Source organism: Halichoerus grypus, chromosome X (genome assembly GCF_964656455.1).
Source record: "Halichoerus grypus chromosome X, mHalGry1.hap1.1, whole genome shotgun sequence".
Classification (NCBI taxonomy): domain Eukaryota; kingdom Metazoa; phylum Chordata; class Mammalia; order Carnivora; family Phocidae; genus Halichoerus; species Halichoerus grypus.
In genome coordinates, this window is record NC_135727.1 from 21,381,410 (window position 1) to 21,398,213 (window position 16,804).

At 46.2% G+C, this 16,804-nt stretch overlaps 1 long non-coding RNA gene across 1 annotated transcript; it reads left to right on the top strand.

The window, feature by feature from the left end:
* Positions 1–11: 11 nt before the first annotated feature.
* LOC144380421 (uncharacterized) lies at positions 12–15,812 on the top strand. The gene is made up of 3 exons (XR_013444557.1): positions 12–162; positions 10,179–10,286; positions 14,652–15,812. It is a non-coding gene; the product is annotated as an uncharacterized LOC144380421 (long non-coding RNA).
* Positions 15,813–16,804: the final 992 nt, after the last annotated feature.

A 16,804-nucleotide genomic window follows, 5' to 3' on the forward strand; every position in this document is an offset into this window, starting at 1 on the left:
CACCCCAGGCTCTGGCTCCGAGAGGAATGTTTATCCTTCCTCCTCCTCTGAGCTGGCCTGTCTCGGAAAAAGCCAGTGTCCTCTCTCCCTAGTGTTTGGGAAGCCCCACTGCACGCCTCGGGGAAGCTGGTTGCAGCTGGGGAGCTACTTTCTTCAGCTGGGGTGAGTCCCCTCAGGAGAGCCCACTCTGTAAAAGAGCCGCCAGCCACTGGCTGAGGAAGCCCGCCCTTCTCCCGGGATGGCTGGGATGGGGGGGGCGCCCACTCACCACTCAGCCCTTGGAGCCATTCCTACGTGGGAGGGAATGAAGGCCCCATTTGGAGGGATCAGGGCATGCCACTGACGAGGGAAAAAGACTGAAAAAGGGGAGTTTGGGGGCTCCCAGAAGATGCATTTGGTGAACTGGACATGTCCTTTCTGCCACAGCTTCTAGAACAAGGCTTTGGTTCCCCTGAAGTATGGATCACTCCTAACCAGCATGAGTCCCTACAGGGGAAGTGGGGAATACGGGCCCAGCCCTCGTCTCCACACGCAGGGCACCAGCGGGCAGCTCGTCTCCACACGCAGGGCACCAGCGGGCAGCTCGCTGCACCAGCGCCTATAGGCAGCTCCCAGTAAATGTCTCTAGAACGCTCGGCCAGAAAGCAATACTTCCGAGAGCCAAACAGACCCAATGGACAGGTACTTACCTAGCCATTGGCAAGGTCCCAATGAGGGGCCCCAGAGGCAAACTTTTGATTTTATTTTTAGTGTATTTACACTCTGCTCCCATCCACAAGTTTAAGTGTAAGGTGGCTTTCAAGTAATCCATCCAAATACAATAAAATAGACCCATTTGGAAGAGGGGAAGGGGGTCTTCATGGGACTCCCTGAAGGAGGGGAACTGAAATGAGTGAGGAGCTTCAGTGAACTCCACCTCCAGGAGTAAAGGCAGAGGGCACAGCCTTAGAGGATAGGCCAGGGACGAGGACTGTGAGAACCCTGTGTGGCTCTGGGACCGCTGACCCTCCCGCTGTCTTTTCTCTGTCCCCTTCAGCCCCATTCCAGGACTGGGAACGACATGATTCCCAGAGACCAGAGGATGGGGGAAATGTCCCCCCAGACGCCCTATAGCCCCTTGTGCACTGTGATAGCCATCCTGAAGGGCGAGCAGGTGGACTTGATGGGGTCATGCCGAGGAGGGACCCCGAAGACAGCCTTTTAGGTCAGACAGCCCTGCCTTCCCCAGTGGAGCCAGACTGCCGGGGTTTCAGTCCCAGCTCTGTCACCCACTGGCTTCGTGGTCTCGGGCAAGTGACTTCGCTTCTTTGAGCCCACAGTTTCCTCACCTGTGAAATGCGGTAATACTAGGACTCAGTTCTTTTTTTTTTTTTTTTTAAGACTTTATTTATTTATTTGACACAGAGAGAGAGAGCACAAGCTGGGGGAGTGGCAGGCAGAGGGAGAGGGAGAAGCAGGCTCCCTGCAGGGCAGGGGGAGCCCGATGCGGGGCTCGATCCCAGGACCCCGGGATCATGACCTGAGACGAAGGCAGTTGCTTAACCAACTGAGCCACCCAGGCGTCCCTAGGACTAATTTCTTAGCAAGATGATGAGGACTAAATGAGTTCATGTTTGTGAAGATCTCAGAACATGCTTGCCATAAAGAGTCAATGCGGTATGAGGGTGGGTGAAGTCAAATAGGTAACTACAGCGAAAACGGGTGTCGTCTGTACCTTGACCTCTCTGCCCCTGGCATCCAGCACTGCTGAAATGGCAGTTAATATAGCAAAGATCAGCTGGGTTGAAGTGTCAACCCTGGAAGCAAATAAACCAAGCAGGCACCCCTCCCCCATCTTCTGGACTCTGTCCCGGGGAGGGTGTGTGCGGGCGCATGTGTATAAATATAGGGGCGGTCACAGGGGGTGGAGGCATGAGTCAGTTTCATAGAAGCTGGTCTTTGCCGTGATGAGACCCAGAACCTCACCCCCCAGCTGGCCAGGCAGCAGGAAGGGGGTTTATCCCCTCAGAGCGAGGGTTGGGCTTCCCTTTGCCGTGATTAGAGGATGCAGTGGGCAGCTCCCTTCCAGCAGGAGGCTCCTTCTCCTCATGGAATAAGGTGGTGGTTATGGTCCAGGAACTTTGTTAGCGAGGCACAGTGCGCCTGGCTGGAGCCCCTTGTGAGCCAGTTAGTTTGGTTTGGTTCTGTGGGCACAGAGTGGGTCAGATCCTGAGCCCTGGCTGAGCGCTAAGCTCAGTAAGTCATGGTGCAAACCTATGCTGCCCCCTCAGAGGCCTTGCACTACGTGTGGTTAGAGTACCACCGTGGCTCACCAAGGTTCCAGTCAATTCCACATAAAGCCTCTATTTGGTGGTCCTTGGGCACTCTCCCAACCATCTGTCTTTGGTAGCCTGATCCCTTTTTACTTCTCTATCAGCTTATGCCTCTCTCCTCACTGGGTCCATGTCAACCACACTGCCCTTCCATCAGTCTCGAATATTCATCATGCCCCATCTAGCCACAGGGCCTTTGCTTGTTCTTTTTTCTCCACCTGGAATGCCCTTCCTTCCTCTCTTGCCCCATGAACTCCTTCTCCTTCAAGTCTCACCTCAAGTGTCACTTCATCTGGGAAGCTTGCCCTGACCCCCTTGCTAGGTTGAATTTCCCTATCAGTCCTCTTACTGCCTTTGTCATAGATCCCACCATCTGCCTCCCAACACTTCCTCAGTCGTGGAGAGGATCGTGGCTCATGGCTGCCTCTTCCCCTCACGTCTGCTGTTACCCTGCGTGACATCAAGTTTCCTTTCAACAATCTACCTGATGTCCTGGTTCTTCAAGTTCAAGCCCCTCAATTCAAAGCCTTTCTCCTCCACTTCTCCTCAACCTCCCACACCACAAACAGCATCTTGAGCCTTGTCATTGCTTGGGATTGCCATTCTCTGATACAGTGAACTCCAGCTTCCCATTCTCTGGCCACATCCTCTTATCCTTCTGTCAATAGTCCTCTCTTCCTTACTCCTATCATACCTGCTTTTTTTACCTCACCAAAATTTCCTGTCATTTACCTTACGCTCTTCCTATCCATTTATCAGCATCCCCAGTCTCACTTCCCTCCCTATTTGGTCCAGGTAACCTAATCCATCACTCCAACTTCCCTTTAATTAGCACATTTAACGTTTCTGTACCTCTGTCCTTCCACTACATCCATCCTGCCAATCTCCATCTTCAAGTAAACCACACTCCTACCCCAAGGCCTTTGCACACACTGTTCCCACTAATAGGAATGCTCTTTTTCCAGATATCAACGTGGCTCACTTTACTTCCTTCAGACCTCTATTCAAATGTTACCTCCACGGAAAGACCTTCCCTGATCTTATTTGAACCGTGCCTCTGTCATTCTTTATCTTCTTATTCTGCTTTATTTACCTTGAGAGCATTTACCTGACAATACATTATCTGTTTGCCTATTTCTCTCTCACTAGTATGCAAGCTCCATGAAAGTAGGGACTGTTTATTTTGTTCACTGCTGTATCCCAGAGCCTAGAAACGCTGCCTGGCACTTAGTAGGCACTTGTAAATATTTGTTGAATGAATGAATAAACCCCAGGGCATTTGAACTATTTGCCTTCTTCATAGGAGAAAATATCACACCTCTGTGGGTTGGAGTCACTCCAGATTCATGGTGCCCCATGTCAGCAGGCCTCTTGATGCTACCCGGCAATCCTTTTACTTGTCCTGGGTCAGCTCCCTTTCCTGCTGCCCTCGTAGGCAATTCCAGACTTTTACCCTGGTCCTCAGACCCCTAACCTGCCTGCATTCCATGACCGATGGATCTTCTAGTTGTTTCTGACTTTGCATTATTTCAAACAAGTGCACTGAAAATCTTTGCACACGTAGAAAGATTTCTCTAGGAGCCACATCTAGAAGTAGAAAGTATGCATTTCTCATGTCAGTAGATTCTATCAAACTGCCATCCAAGAAAAGCTATGCCAGGTCACATTGATACCAACAGGGTATGAAAATAACTGTTTCCACAACCTAATCAACACGGATGTCATCAATTTTAAAAGATTTTTTTCAACTTGATGGGTGAAAATTGGTTTCTTGTTGTTTTATTTGTATTTACCCTATTGCTACTAAAGGTTGACTATGTTTCTGTATGTTTTATTTGTCTTTTATTTTTACATCTCTGAATACCTGTTTCTTTCCTTAGCCCATTTTCTTGTTGGGTTGTTTGTCTTTCTTATTGGTTTAAAAAGATCTTCATATATTTTACATATTTCTCCATTATAGGTTTGACATATTACAAATATTCGTATGCCACAAATATTTTCTCCCTTTTAGCTTTGTCTTTTAAAGACATAGTTTTTTATGCAGTAAAAAAAAAATCTATCAAGGTATTATTTTATGATTTCTAGGATTTGTGATCTACTTGAAAAGGAAATATTATCCCACATTTTCTTATAGAGTTTTTTATTTGTGTGCATGTGTGTGTGTGTGTGTGAGAGAGAGACAGAAAGAGAGAGAGTGCATGTGTATTTAGCTCATTATTTCATCTAGAATTCATATTTGGATATGGTAAGAGGTACAGATCCAACGTGATTTGGGGTTTCTTTTTCTAATTTGGACAGTTAATCATCCCAACATCACTTATTGACTAGTACAGCTTTCTCACCGATTTACAATATGCATTCACGGGGCTGTACTAGACTCTATTTTGTCCAATGGATTGATTTGTGCCAACATCCCACTGTTTTAATTAATATAGTTTATGTTTTGTTTTGAGAGCTGCTAGTACAAGCCTTCCTCCCCCTTTAGAAGTACTTCTTTGTCAGGGCGCCTGGGTGGCTCAGCCGGGTGAGCATCCAACTCTTGGTTTTGAGATCGAGCCCCACCTCGGGCTCCATGGAGCCTGCTTAAAGATTCTCTCTCTCTCCCTCTCCCTCTGCCCCTCCCCGCTCTCTCTCTTTAAAAAAGAAAAAAAGGTCCTCTAGTCACGTTTTAGAAATAAACAAATGGTCAAAAAAAAAAAAAAACCTAAACCAAAAACAAACAAACAAAAACCCAAATATTACTTTGTCATAATTGCAGTTTTTTCTTTAGGTGATCTCAAGATCAGCTCCTCAAGCCCGACAAAATTCTGTTATTGATTCAAGTTGAGATTGTATTAAATGTATGAATTAATCTGGAGAGAATGTCTATCTTTCTAAGACTGGGCCTTCTTATTCTGGAACATACCATGTCTCTTCATTGATTCAGGTATTTTATGCCTTTCTGTCAAGTTTTCCACCCTCACCCTCACCCACCGTGGCCTGATTTCAGCCCCTATGACTCCACCACAGGTGCTCTTGTTAGAGTCAGCAATGACCTTTGAGGTGTTCTCCCCTTGGGAGTGGGGGACTATGTCTACTCCCTTTGAAGCTGGGTGGATTTTTGTGACTGTTTTGACCAATAACGTATGGTGAAAGTGACACCATGTGGCTTCTGAGGCTAGATCAGAAAAGTCGGTATGGCTCCTGCCTCGCTTGCCAAAATACTCCTTTTTCTTAAAAAAAAAAAAATGAGGTGAAATTTACATAACATAAAATCAGCCATTTTAAAGTGAACAATTCAGTGACATTTAATATATTCACAGTGTTGTGCAACCATCACCCCTGTGTAGTTCCAAAACATTTCCATCACTCCACAATGAAACCCCGTACTCATTTCCTCCCCCTTCTCCCTGCCCCTGGCAGCAACTAATCTACCTTCTGTCTCTGTAGAATTACCAATTCTGGACATTTCCGAATACGTGGAATCATACACTATGTGACCTTTCCTTTCTGGCTTCTTTCACCTGGCATAATGTCTTCAAGGTTCACCCATGTTTCAGTACTTCATTCTTTTTATGGCTGAATCATATGCCGTTGTATGGATATATCACAATTTGTTCACCCATTCATCCACTGATGGAAATTTGGGCTGTTTCCACCTTTTGGCCATTGTGAAGAGTGCTGCTATGAACATTCATGTATGAGTTTTTGTTTTAACATCTGTTTTCAATTCTTTGGAGTATATACCTAGAAGTGGAATTGCTGGGTCATAGGGTAATTCTATGTTTAACTTTTTGAAGAATCACTGAACTATTTTCCACACCATTTTAAATTCCTACCAGCAATGTACAAGGGCTTCAATTTCCCCATGCCCTTGCTAATGCTTGTTCTTTTCCTTTTTTTTTTTTTTTAAACGATAGCCATACTAATAGGTATGAAGTGTTATCTCATGGTTATGATTTGAATTTTCCTAAGGATTAATAATGCTGAGCATCTTTTCATGCCCTTTTTGGCCATTTGGATATCTTCTTTGGAGAAATGTTTATTCAAGTCCCTTGCCCGTTTTAAAATTGGTTTGATTTGTGAGAGTTATTTATATATCCTGGACACTAGGCCCTTATCGGAGACATGGTTTTCAAATATCTTTTCCCATTCTGTAGGTTATCTTTTCACTTTCTTGACAATGCCCTTTGATGAACAAAAGTTTATCATTTTGATGAAATCCAGTTTATCTATTTTTTGTTCTTTTGTTGCTTGGCTTTTGGTGTCATATCTAAGAACCCTTTGCCAAATCCAAGGTCATAAAGATTTACCTCCATGCTTTCTTCTAAGGGTTTTATAATTTTTTTTCTCTTATATTTAGGTCATTGGCTCATTTTGAGTTAATTTTTGTATAATGACCTGAGCACCCTTGTCAGAAATCAATTGGCCATAAGTGTTAGTGTTTATTTCTGGACTCTGTTCTATTCCATTGGCTTTTCTGTCTGTCTTTATTCCAGTACCACACTGTTTTGGTTACTGTAGCTTTGTGGTAAGCTTTGAAACCAGAAAGTGTGAGTCCTACAGCGTTATTCTTCTTTTTCAAGATTGTTTGGGCCATCAAACCCCCTTGTAATTTCATATGAATTGGATGCTCAGCTTCCTTTTCTGCACAAAAAGGCCATTGGAATTTTGATAGGGATTGCATTGAATTTTTAGCTCACTTTGGGCAATACTACCATCTTCACAATATTAAGTCTTCCAGTCCATGAGCAAAGGATGTCTTTCCAAGGCCTTCTTTCATTTGTTTTGGTAAGCGATGTTTTGTACTTTTCAGTATATAAGAATTTCACTTCCTTGTTTATATATTTATTGATAGAGATCTTCTCATGCTATTATAAATGAAATTATTTTCTTAAGTTCTTTGTGGCTTGTTTGTTGTTGGTGTATGGAAACCTACCCTGAGACCTCTAGGCTATGAGGAAGCTCAAAGTAGCCCATTCTGGAGGCATTTTGGAGAGGCCCTGAGACCATCTGGAGAGAGAGAGAGAGAGAGAGAGATTGAGATTGATGCTCAGGCAGCTTCCAGCTGCTCCAGCCACCTCCCTCCCCATAGTGTTCCAGCTCGGGCCACTCTCACTTACAACTGTGTGAGAGACCCTGAGCCAGACTGTCTAGTCCCCCAAATTCCTAACCCATAAAAACCATGAGAGATAATAGAATAATACACAGATTTTTGTTGTTTGAAGCCACTAGGTTTTAAGGTGACTTTTTTTTTTATATAGCAATAGATAAACAGAACCGTCTTCTAATGACAAAATCTAAAGGACCATTTTGAGCGCACTGACCTCTCTGTGGTAGATGATCTGGTAGGACTGTTCCCTCCTTGAAACTTTCTCTTTCACTGACTTCCTTCACAGTTTTTCCTGGTTTTCTTCCTCTATCCATGGCGCTGCTTCTTAGTCCCCTACCTACACTCCTTTTATTCTACCTTCCCCTCAAATGTGGATGCTCTTACCTCGGCCCTCTTTTTTTCTGTTGCATCTCACTCTCCCTGGAAAATCTCCCATCTACAAGGTGATGCCAACCCGGACCTCTTTCCTAAGCTCGCAACTTGTAAAACCAAACGCCCACTGACCACCTCCACCTGGATATCTCACGCTCACCATGGCCAAAATGGATCTCTTCATTTCTCCCGCAGCCCATCACTTTCCTCATCCAATCATCTTCACTGTTCCTATCTCAATGATGGACGCCCCTATCCACCCAGTTGTCTGAGCCAGAATCCTGAGAGTTATTTCAGACCCTTCCCTTTCTCCTGTCTTCACTTGCAATTGATCGACATATTTTGTCATATCCACCTCGTAAGTACATCTAAAGGTCATTGTGGGTGTCTTCCACACCTGCATTCTCCCCCTAATCAACACAAGTGCACACGCAGTCTTTCCCATTCAGACTCACCATACCGAAGCACAGCTGGTGTGGTCCATGAGTGTGGAGCTGTTGGCTTCGCTGAAGAAGGTGAGCTGCTCGAGCCAGCCAGATCCCTCTAGCTCCAGAGTCTATGTCTTCACCACTGGCCACGGTGCGGGGGCTAGTTTTGTAACAGGAGAACGGAGGCAGACAAACCAACCAGCATCTGTGACAACTGCCACATCTCTGCCACTCACTAGCTTTGTGACCTTAAGCAAGATATTCACTTCTCTGAGTCTCAGTTCATCTGTAGGATGGGGATAATAATAATTTTCCCTACTTGCAAGGCCGTTGCCAGGATTCAGTAAGATAATGCACGTGCAACGCTTAGCATAGCGCCCTGCACACAGCAAACGCTCAATAAATGGTTGGGGAATGCTTAAGAAGGAGACTTAGAATCTGGCTGGCTCTAGCAGCTCACCTTCTTTGCTGAAGACGACAGCTCCACACTCACGGACCACACCAGCTGTGGCTTTGATATGTTGGGTCTGAATAGGGACGACTGTGTGTGTATTTGTGTTGATTAGGGCAGAGTGTGGGTGGTGCAGAAGACACCGCCTTTTATCCCTAAGGTCAGGGAGGCAGATAGGGGCTGGAGAAACTGGTAGGTGCATGGATGCTGACTTAACCTAACTGGAGCCAGCACATCTGGATCCAGACAGCAGAGGGCAGCAGAGGTTGATGTGATTGCAGTTCCCTGGGTTGGCGTGGGGGTGGGGGTGGGGAAGAGAAACCTAAAGGAAGAACTTGGGGTCCTAATTCCAAATGCAGGGTGGGCTAGGGAAGCTGTCCAGAGCAGAGGAGTACTCTTCGGCTTCCTCTCCCTTGGGGCCTGGGATGAAGATGATTAAGGAAGTAGGGCGGCTTGGGAGGGGCAGAAGGGGCTAGAATTTAGGGGTGATAGCTGACTGAGTTGCGATATTTACAAAGTATATTAAAGAATATACATCTATCCTAGTCTTGTATGTGTTTGGGCTTTCTCACTTTTCTTGGAGTCCCAATGGTCCTTCTAAGGGCAGAGTTATCAACTGGGGACCCTAGAGGGTGGATACCCTTATGTGTGTTAGATGATGAATTTGTGATACAGGTAAGGAATATGTCCCTAAGGTCCGAATGAAAAAAGCCTCAGGCTCAGGAGGAATCCAAGGCCCAGGGGAGGAGAAATGACTTGCCTAGGGTCATATAGTTAGGATTCAAAGTAAAAGTCAACACTTACCGAAACCTTATGGGTACTGCTGAACACATTACATACATTACCCCCACTTAGTCCTCACAATAACCTTATGGGGCAGAATCAGATGTTGTATCAACACATTTTACAAATGAGGAAACGGCAGCTCAGAAAGCCTAAGCCACTTGTCCAAGGTGCACGAGGATGTAAACCCAGCCTGACTCCAGCACCTATGCGATTAACCACCGTACCCTCTGCTACTAGCCTAGACCCAAGATTAGGTCTCTGGACTCCCAAATCAGGTTGTTTTTGTTTTTTTTAAATCACTACTGTACTTTATGTTGGATGGAAACACAGTTTCAGTAGGTCAAATCCTGGTCCCAAATTATATATAAAAGCAAGGCAGTTTGCTACTTCAAATGGATTCTCAGTTAATTCTCTTGTAAGGTAAATATCCCCATTTAAAAAAAACCTCCTCTCATCCATAATTTACCTGCTTTGGGGTGTTCCTGTATTGTGTGAACTATCCGAGGGATGAGCTTCCTACAGAGCATTCATGCCTATCTGTGTTCTGCTTTAGGGGTCATCTTTCCCAGCCTGCTCTGGCTCTTTTCTGGGCTGCCTTCCTACCCCAGACTGTCAGTGTAAGTCCAGGGACAGTGAAAGAAAGTTAAGGCAATGAGATTTCAGGGGCAGTCCTCTATTTTGTTTTTCTTGTACTATTGCTTATTGTTGACCAAGCAACCATTCTTATTCTTATTCAGTGTTTGTCTGCATGGAGGCATGCGTGAATACATTCATTCAGCACTCCCTGAGCACCTACTATGTGTCAAACACTATGCTAAATCCTGGTGGACGCAAGGATGAACAAGGTATGCACAGTTTGAGTCTAGAAGGAAAGTGCATCAATTGCAAATCATTGCCTCTCAGGTGTTCCTTCGTGCAATCTCCTGTCTTCTCCATCCCTGTTGCTTTAGCTCGCGCTCTCACCATCTGTCCCTTCCTTGGGTCACTGCAGCTGGTCTGCCAGTCTCTGCCTCCTCCCAACCCCCAACCCCAGCCTGCACATAGCAGACAGCAGCAGACTGACTCCACCTTTGAAAACATCCCTTTCAACATGTCACATCCTTCCCCTGCTCAACCTGCTCAGAATCCTTCAATGACTCTCCATTTCCTGTCAAATGCGGCCCAAATTCCTTCACCATCTGGCTAGAGCCAAGCAATTCCGTGAGCCCATCCTGCCCTATCTTCCCCTCCCTACCCTTATTTCCTACCTGTCCCTCTGCTCTAGTAGGGAGGGTCTTCCTACTGTTCCTATACACTGCCGTCTCATTCTTAATCTGTACTTCAGTTCCATCTCCTCAAGTCCTACCTGTCCTTCAGAAGATCCAACTAGAATACCACCTCCTGCTGGAAGCTTTCCAGTAAAGACTGCCCCCTTCCTCCACTCTTCCTTCCCTATAACCGTGGGCCCAAATCCTGGCTGGTGTGAGGATCAAACAAGATACCATCATGGGCAAATGCTTTGTATCACATAATGAAGTTGTCTTCGTATCGATTCTCATATCTACCTTTTACTACCATTACTATCTCTGCCAGATAGTGGGGATCAATGGTTTACAGACATGGAATCCTCATAACACTCTACGGAATAGATAATATCTATTATTCGGTCCATCATTCAGATGAGGAACTGCGGCTCAGAGAAGTTAGATATCTGGCCCAAGATCACACTTATAAATAGGTCCATCTGGGGAGCCTGTGTTCTTTCAGGAGATGGTCCATTGGACTGAGCTAGGTTGAATCTCAATTCTGCTTTTGTTTTTTGGGTCGTTTTGTTTTGTTTTGTTTAGTTCCCCGTAGTTCACCTCTATATGGCCTTTGAGGTTTTTTTACACTTGATTTTTAAAAGTTCTATTGATATTTCTCCTGGTCATGACTCTCTGTTTCTATTTTATCATTTTTTATTGTTGTAAGCCCCTTCCAAGCTTTTGGGAAACGAGGCGAAAGTAATTAAATACATGCAGATAAAATGCACTTCTTCTATCTTCCCTCCGAGTGTCCAAGAGAGAAGTGGGTGCCCTGAGCTCTGTGAGGCCTTGAGGGAAAAGGCAATCCAAGTCAGAAGCCAAAGGCCAATTCCTTCTGTGAAATAAAAGAGCACAGAGTCTGTGCCAGGTCCTCTAGCAAAATGCCAAACTGTGGCATGGACTTTATTTCCTTCCAAGGCTTTATTTTTATTTTTAAGGAGCCATCAGGTGGTAACGGATGATTCATGCTTTACTTACTCTTCTTGTTTATTTCCCTTCCGCGACCTTCAGATTTTTTTCCCCTTAATGTTTGTTCCGGGTTTTAACAAAACACTGAGGTACTAGACTTGCCTTGGTAACTTTTCTTTTTTTTGGTCTAATGTCTTCTTAGGGAAAAAAAAATGAAAGGAAGTGACAGTATTCCAAAACCATCTTTTATTCCATCAGTAGACAGATTGCACCTGCTACATCTAAGGTCACTCTCCGATCATTTCCTTTTTCAGTAAAACCTCATTTAGAAGACACTCCATGAGTACCATGAGTAGTCTTGGGCCCTACCTGGCCCTACTTTGCCCACTCTTGGCAGAAAGAGCCATCTGAATAAATGGACTCCATGCACTGTATTTCCATACTCTAGGCAACAAATCTTATCACTCCTTTGGAAGCACCATTTGCATACAACTGATTGATGCTGGGGATTCTTTTTTTTTTTTTTTTTTCATTAAGGCAAGTCTCGATTAGGCTACAATTTGTTAGCTTACTTGGAGTAACTGTGAATTATTCAAAGCAATAAAACTTCATTTCTTTACAAGTAACCTACAATACAAATGGCTCACTAATTTGAAGGGTTACCTCCATTAGTTTGAGTAAGTGAGATTAGACTACATTCAATAACAATTTATTGATTTCTTTCATCATTCAAATCATTCTCCCTAGGCAAGAATTCTTTTTAACATCCCCAGCACTCTAGGAAGACTGGAGCAGTGGGCTCTCCCTCGGAGATAAAAATGTGCTGTCCACTCACCTGTCCTTGAGTTGGAACCTTAGACTTAGGGATCCCTTTGCACTTTACATCCACATGCTTGCAGTCTGTCCTCTGTGGCTAAAAAACATGGGCTGAAGGTTCATGGTCGGGATATGGCTGGACTGGAGGACTGCTTCTGTGTGATGCAGCCCAAGTTGCTTTATCTCTCTAGGTTTGAGTTGCCTCATCCTGCAATCGTATACTCAGCCCGTGAAAAAGATTAAGGACAGTCAGAGATCAGGGTCAGGGCTCCGACTGGGAATGAAGAACTAAGTGAAGGGGCTTTCCGTTTCTAATCCTGACTGTCTTGACTGCTTATAGGTAGCCCTGTGCTCTACCCACTGAGCTAAAGACACGAGACACTAGACAACTAGAGAAGACTAGAATTATAGGACAAAGACATTGAGGAAGGTGGGGAAAGATACTGGGTCATTCATATTCCCTGCCCAGTACTTCTACACTTTCTGTAAAGAAGGCAAGAAGGAGAAGCTCGCTTCCAGAGCCACTGGTGTAGCAAGGCATTCTCGGATTCCGAATAGATAGCTGAAAGGGATGTCTTTCTTTGCTGTGAATTTCTCTCTGGGAGACTCTGGCCATGACATGCGGGTGATTATGTTTCAGTGAAGTGTCTCTTCTTTCCTTATACTAAGGGCAGGGAGGAAAGGAGATGGGCTGGGCCACCTTGGCCATGTTTGAGTTACCAAACGACAATAGAATTCCTGCTTAGACTGCTAGGGAAATGGGTTTCTCTGATCTCCTGGGAGGAATTGTAATCACAAGTTTTGAAAAGCCTAGGGAATCTGTAACTGAAGGCTGTCTTTCATTTGGGACAGGAAGAGACGACACGGAGGGTGAGACTGATAAGTGCAAGGGCGTGAAGCACCACTTCCCTCCGCAGGACACTGAAGCTGGCCTAGAGAAGAAGAGGTGGTGGTGGGGCTGGGAGAATCTACCCTATTTGACCTAAAGGCTTGCAACCACCCTATGAGGTCATTACCATTATTATCCCTGTGTTACAGGTCAGGAAACTGAGGCACAGAAAAAAAGAGAGGTCACAGGGCTAGTGAATTGCAGAGCTGCAATTTGAACCCCAGATTGTCTGACTCCAGAGCCTCCAGTTATGGTTATTTGGAAATATACCTGGGATAACAGGGAGAGATGGAGAAGAAGAGGTGGAGGGGGTTATGGTAACACGACCCCTCAAGGGCCCTGAGGTGGCCTCAATGCCAGGAGGTAGCTTAGTGTGGTGGTTAAGACCATACATCAGGGGTCCAACAGTGTAAGTTAACAGTCTGGGTTCAAATCCCAGATCTACCACTTCCTGACTGTGTGACCTTGGGCCAGTTATTTGACCTCTCCATGCCTCAGCTTCCTCATCTGTGAAATAGGGAAATAGGGGTAATCATTGTACCCACTTCATAGGGTTCTTGTGAAGATTGAATGAATCAATGCAAGAGGATGTTTAGGTACCACCCGACACTCAGTGAATGCGACTTACTTATTTAATATCTAACGTAGTGACGAAGTGCGCAAGTGGTAGGTCTGTGGTTGCCTGGGAGCTCTGTGAGCCTCAGTTCCTCCCTGAAACCTGCTTGAGGGTTCCTGTGGGATGTTGAGGTGATATCTGAAGAGAAGAGCACACAGTGAGTACTAGATTCCCAACGCCATTTTGCACTATTACATCAGCCCCGTGCAACTAACCCTAGGGTAGAGTCCACATTCTCCTGTTGGCCTAGGATCTGGGAGTTTAGATACTAGATGAGTGGGTCATTGGCAAGGGGTGGGGTACACCTTGTGCTATGCAAGGAATTCCATTTTTAATGCACGTGACCTTAGGTCCTGCTGACAGACAGTGAAGAGGGCAAGAGGCCATGGCCTCAGATATCTCTGGGCCCAGGTCGAGAGCCTCAAGAATCCAAGCCCTGCAAGGTGGTAGAGCCGATGGGGAAGAGCCCAGCCTCCAGAGCCAGACCTATCTGGGCTCAATCCCAGCTCTAGCACATATTGTGCAACCTTGGGCAGGGCATTTTGTCTCTCCGTGCCTCAGTTTCCCCACATGAGAAATGGAGATCATAGTCGTACCTTCTTCACCATGGTGTTATCAAGATTAAGCGTGTGAACACGTGTAGAGAGCTTAGAGTAGTGCCTGGCACGTAGGATGATTATTGTTGATTTATTTCCAGAGAAACCGGAAGATGAATGAAAAAATGAAGGAAAGCTGTGGCACTCCTCCCCACCCTCTCCCCTTCCCCACCCCCGGCTGGAAGACGCTCCTGTCCAAATGGGAAATTGAAGCTAAAATAGCACAATAAAGGAAAGGAAGCAGATGGGCTCCCACTCGCTGTCCCGAGGAATGTGCTGACTGTTCAGGAACAGGCCTTTGGCAGTCACTTAACACAATCACGAAGCAAAAGGAAATGATCAGGTCTGTCATCAGGGTCAGTGCCAATTTATTTAAGAAAGTGGCAAGGCTGAAGAGGAGGATGTGGGGAATGGGAGGCCCCATACATTCCTGGAGCTCGTTCACAAAACCCCCCAGGGGTGGCAGTGCCAGGTGAATGCGGCCGGAGAAGCATCCCCCCCGCCCCATTTCATCCTTTCCAACGTCCCCGAGCGAGCAGCCTTGACCAGAGGCTGGGACTGGGGACTTTGAGCCAGGCACGATACGAGGATTGGTGGTCTGCATGGGTGTGTGAGGGGGAGTCCAGTTGGGGCCCCCGTGCTTCCTTGATTCGATTTGGCAAACTTGTAGCAAGCGCCTTCTCTGCCCGGTAGTGGGCTAGGAGCCATGGGGGATGCTGGGAAGAGTGGTACAGGTAAGGTCTTTGGCCTGGAAGAACTCAGAGAGGATAGAAACACGGAGGGGTCAGGGACCAAACTGTTACCCCTTTGCTAGGGAGTTTACATGGAAAAAAGAGAACGTCTGGAAAGGATAATGCTTAACATGAAATAACCTCTGTTGGTGGAATTAGTGCGGAGGTGTTATTTCCTGGTGGGTAGAGGGACCTGACAGACTGTAAATTCATTAAAGGAAAGGTTTCTGCCTCTGTCTATCCCTTGACCAGTCACTAGCTGGCTTTACACTTAAAGAGACTTCTAGGCAGGGCATTTAGAATTAGATCCCACCAGCTCTGACTGAGAACTCTGTGCCAGGCACAATGCCACGTGCTCCCCCACGCTTGAATATCATAGAAAGTATGTCTGAGGTAGATTAACGTACATATTGAGTGATTTGGCATGAATCATAGAAAGGCCTGTAGCTGTAATATGGCCCAGTGGTCCTCACAGTGTGGTCTCTGGACAAGTGACATCAACTTCACCTGGGAACTTGTTAGAAATGCAGATTCTCAGCCCCATCCCATATGCACAACATCAGAAACCCCGGGGGTGGGCCCAACAATCTGGCCCTCCAGGGGATGCTGGGGCAGGCTCAAGACAGGACCACTGCCCTAACCCGGTGATCTTTAAAACCCTTTAGGATGGAATCAGAGAGGGAGGCGACCCATAAGAGACCCTTAACTCTAAGAAACAAACTGAGGGTTTCAGAGGGGAGAGGGTTTGGGGGAGGGGGTAACCGGGTGAGGGGCATTAAGGAGGGCATGTGATGTGCGGAGCACTGGGTGTGATATGCAACTGATGAATCACTGAACTCAACCTCTGAAACTAATAATACGCTATATGTTAATTCATTGAATTTAAATTTTAAAAAACCCCTTAACCCAGCGATCTGAGGTGCCATGAAGGTTCTGGGGAAACCCCTGGGGAGGGGAAGGGGCTTGAACAGCTCTGTTTTCATCTGCCTCACATGTTGAGCTGCCACCTCAGGCCTGGTTTCAAGAAAGTGCTCCAAACGGAAAAAGTTTGAAAACTGTAACTTCACTCTACCTATCCTGCCTCATCACCAATATGGATGCGGACGCTGAAGCCCAGAAAGGGGAAGGCTCCAGGAAGCAAGGATGGGACTAGAATCCAGGCCTCCTAACTTTTGGCCCAGGGTGCTTTGAGGCATCTCGGGCAGCCCCCACATGAGAGAAGAAACAGGAAGACAAGCCTTTGAGCTATATTTCATTAAGATCCCCGGGGGCAGCCTGCTTCTCTTTCTAGTTATACTGGGAAAGGCCAGAGGCTTCTAAGGTTCTTGGAGGTAGCCCTTTTGGTTTCCTCTCTCCTCCTGTGGCCCGGGGCTTGAAGTCCCAGACCACCTCCCAGCCAGCCTGACTCCCCCCACCAACCACCAGCATTCATCTCAAGGTGGAACATCGTGGAGGTCTGCCTGAACTCCCAGCCTGGCCTCTCGTGCCCACCTGATGTCTGAGGCTCTGCCCAAGTCTACAGT